The 4,513-nt window shown below is 37.6% G+C and overlaps 1 pseudogene; it reads right to left on the reverse strand.

Annotated features, from left to right (window-relative positions):
* Positions 1-634: 634 nt before the first annotated feature.
* LOC118595279 lies at positions 635-2,244 on the reverse strand (annotated as a pseudogene).
* Between the last annotated feature and the right edge of the window lie 2,269 nt (positions 2,245-4,513).

The raw sequence follows: 4,513 nt of genomic DNA on the forward strand, positions 1-4,513 counted from the left end.
TACCTGATAATTTTCCAATACCAGTCTTTCTGTAACTATGCCTTTGTCCATAACCCATCCTCCTTTGTGATTCTTCATGTTTCTCCATGTGTTTATCCCCAAAGTCCAGCTGCATGACGTTTGAAATGGTAAAAATCCTTTGTAAACTTCTTCCACAAAATGTAGCAATAGAAACTATCCAAACACCAATTTTTGAAGAAAAAAAAATAATGTTATTATGATGTTTTGTTTCTCTTTGAAGTGTTTCTTGGGCTTAGAAGATCCTCCGAATTTTTGTTCTTTGAGAATTTTGTGAAGTGTGCTTTCATTATTTTTATCCATCCCCAACTCCTTTCAGATACCAATCTCCTCTTCAATACACAAACAAATTTGTATTCTCTTCTCTTTTATTTTCACCCTCCAAGTCCAAATTACATTGCCCAAATATTCTGCCCATATATTCTGCCAATATAGTCTTAGATGTGTGGCCTTCCTCTGAAGTATCTTCAATTTATTTTATTTATTTTTGATTATTTGTATCTTCATTAACAAAAGGAATACCATATACATACATTCACAAGTAGCACGAGGACACTTAGGAACATCAGAACCAAAATACCCATCTTGCTATATGGCCTAAACCCAGTCTAGGCTGTTAAAAAAAAATCTGGCCTTGTAGAATTTTGTCTCTGGAAAACATGCAAATGTATTGGCCAGGCTTTCTGATCCTCATGTTCCTTCCAGCAGTCCCTGTGGATTTCGATAAGAATCTCCACTTTTCTGGGAAATTCATGTCCACACCAAATTATTCAAGTAGTTCCTTAGTGGTGACACCTCAAATCACAGCCAGCTTTCCCAGGACCAGATGTATTACATCCTTGATGTCATTGTACTCACCGAACAGGGAGATGTGGTCATGCAGTTTACCCATTCTGTAGCTCTACAATATTAACTGAGATATTTCCTTGTCCAGCATGTCCTGCTTCTCCTTCAGTGTCTAAATACCAAGGTTCAAAGAACCCTCTCTGACTTCATTAGGCTCTTCCGACTTGGGAAATGGCCATGGTAAGTGGAAGGCCCTAAGGTAATTTTGTTAAGTTGTGACTCAGTCATGAGGAGGAAAAGAGGACAGATGATGAAAATGAGGCAACTGAGAGAGGAAGGAGCTGCAGAAGTACAGGAGAGTAATCTAGGATAAGGCAGGAGGATAGGGCTGGCATTGTAGGACAGTAGTTGTGTGGCAATTCGACTGTGAGGTGCCATGTGAGATGTCTGAGTAGATCATGAGCAGTACTGTTTTTGAGGTGATATGTACTCATAGTCTACCTCTTGAGTTCTAGGGTACAAGGTCTCTTGACTTGGGTCATCTGCAGTACGCAAGGATCCAGGGTTGGGGCTATTCAGCTGTTACAGCTCTGTCAAGTAACTATAAGTCAAGATTGTCCCATCTCAAGCTGGGCTGAGGGTCTATACTCGTAAAGAAAACTGACTCTCCCTCTCCCAGAAGCTATCATTTGCCAATAGATCCCAGTGTAGGTATGGGATTCATGCCTGCCTCTCCTCTCCATGTTGGGTTTGATCTGAGTTAAGCTTGCATGGGTCTTGTGCATGTTGCCACAGGCACAGTGAGTTTATATGGTCAGATATTCTGATGTGTCTTGAAAAAACTATTTTCTTGTAGTCATCCACTGCCATTGGCTCTTACAATATTTCCTCTTCTTCTTCTGCAATGATATCTGAGCCTATGATGGAGGGGGCTTTTAGTAGATGTCCATTTATGACTAAGAATTCTGCATTATCCTATTCTGCATAACTCTGCCATATGTGGGCCTCTGTGGTAATTGCCATCTACTCCAAAAAGGAAAATTTCTGGTGAGCGTTGAGAAATACATTAATTTATGTGTTTGAAAATGATTCAATGTGAGTTATTTTAATAGTGTATTCCTATGCACAATACAGTAATAGTTTTTCTCTTAAGGCCTATTACCTGTGTAGCCATAGGATCTTGACACAATAATAAATTCCAAGTACCAGTTTCATGTTAGAAAGTGGGACTTAAATCTAACCAGAAAGTGTTTGAGGCAGTAGTGTCAAAAACATTATGGAAGTATTCACCACCTCAGAGAGTGGGTGGGAGTGGGGAGGGGGAGAGATTTGTTTTTTCTCAAGGAGAAAATGAGAGCTCCTCTTGTGCATATTGCTAAGATTCCACTTAAAAATTTACTGTTATTGTTGTGTTTACCATCTGCCCAGTTCTCTGCTCATGTTTTCTCTTAAATTCCTAAAGATAGGATCCCAGACTCAAGTTCCAAGAGGGCCAGATGAGCATGAAAATAACAGAGAGGGGCTGTGGCACAATAGTTAACATTTGTGAAACTTTAGTCAAGGCCCTGAAAGCCATTAACTTCTTTGTTTCCTATGAATTCCAGGTGCTAGAGAGTATTTTGATTCCACTTTAAAAGGCAGAGCACTGCATAAAAGTTAGACAACTTGATGAAGAACCTGGATGTCAAACAACACTTTCCATAAGAATCACACCCATTTGCACTGTCTGCAAATGCTGTGAAGTAGAGGGGAAGAGGGGATTCTGGAGAGTAAACAAAACTACTTTCAGAGCAGTGCCTTGCAAACCACCAGTGGCCCGCAGGACAAGCTAGATCAGTAGTCAAATGAAGTCTGTGCCATTTGAGTGGTTCACCAATGACTGCTTTGCTTACTTCAATTTGAGTAGTATACTACTCACAGGAAAAATAATTCTATTCTGAACTCAGTTCACTGAGGTAATTAGACAGCAGGAGTGTTCCACCATAGAGAAATGGTCTCCGATATTGTATAAGACACTAAATCTGATCATTTCCATGAGTCAAATTGTTTTGTTGCTTATTTTGTGATTCTGAATAGTTTCTGATCCAGAGGGAGGGTTAAAAGAACTTTTGTTGAATAAAGAAAGTAGTAGTTAACGTAAAAGTAAAGTTTGACAGGTAACTCATCTCAATTTCTTTTACTAATTATCATGATTAAATAACCTCTGACAATAGCATATACTTCAGAATTTGGAGATTAATTTACCCAAAGGGACAAAAGACTTTCATTATTTTATTAAAGATATTTACCATGAACTTTGCATTTGAGTCAATAAAAAGTAATTTTCTCACTTGTCCTCTTCTTCAGTGTCTTCCTTGAACTGATATGTGCCCCCAAGTCAGAGTCATGCTAATGATTCAGTGCTTGAAGAAAAATGTCTTACAATATATTTTACAAAATAGGTATTTGACTGAGAATTAAATCCCATTTGTTTTTAGCAAGAAATATACTTAAATTGTCATATATATGAATATATATCACATGTATATTTTCCTTTGGTTTATTTTTACTTTCTTATCAAATCCTCCCCCAATGAGAAAAAAAAAAAAAAAAAAAAACCTCCTTCTAGAAGTCTGTTTGAATGAATGTTATTTTTCTGAGCTTATATGAGGGGATTTCTATGAAGTGAAGAAGAAATTTGGGCAGGTTCTACTCTAAGACTATATTTTACATAGATAGTCTACTCTTCTCACAGATTCTTTAAAATTTTTTAAAATTAGATAATTTTATTGTCCATTAAAACTTGTTTGTGTTATTCAGCTCAGTTAAAATGCAGACAAGTCATGCAAAATTATAATATCTATGTATGTGCTGGGTTAAAACCTATTCAAACATGTGACATTTCTTATTGCAAAGAAAATAATGGACAGCATCTCTGCTCTGTTTTCTGTAAAACACTGCTCTCATACATTTTTTTTTTAATTCCGTGTGTCTTCCAAAATAAAGAGTACAGATTTCAAGTAATACATCAAAATAATGATTCTGAGAAATACCATGCTACAACAAACCTGGACACATACACACAATCATACACACACACACACACACACACACACACACACAACGCTCACACACACTTATCAATTTCAAATATTCTGAGCAAATAATAGCAAACATATTTAATGAGACTTTTCACAGTGCATGTTCAGGTTCCTATATGTTAGCACCCTCTCACAGTCATCTACGAACCCTCCAGACTAAACTAACCACACAGACAGTGCATTTCTCAGAGGCTGACACCACAAATTTTATGGTGACATCTGTCCATTCTGTTAAACTGGAATTTTGATTTAAGGTCCATACAGAAGACAGAAAAAAAAGCCTATGATGTAAATGAAACACAGAATTGGGGCTTGTATGCCCTCGTCTTTCACCAAGTATAAATACAACCCAAAGCAACATAAGATATATGATTGTCCTTTCATTGGATAATAATGAAAAGGAAGGTTTGAGGAGGCCTAAAAATGCACACACTGCTCAGGATCTTACTTCCTGAAGTCTGAGGTGTTTGATGGGCATCTTGCCACTTAGCTGATGGAGAGATATGAAAGCAGTAAGGTCAGGGACAGAGCTGAAAGAGAGAGAGCGATTGGACTAGAGAGGCAGCTCAGTCAATAAAGTCTTACATACAGCCACAAAGACCCGGGCTTATGTAAATGCCCCAGGGTTT

The sequence above is a fragment of the Onychomys torridus genome, chromosome 14 (assembly GCF_903995425.1).
Source record: "Onychomys torridus chromosome 14, mOncTor1.1, whole genome shotgun sequence".
NCBI lineage: Eukaryota > Metazoa > Chordata > Mammalia > Rodentia > Cricetidae > Onychomys > Onychomys torridus.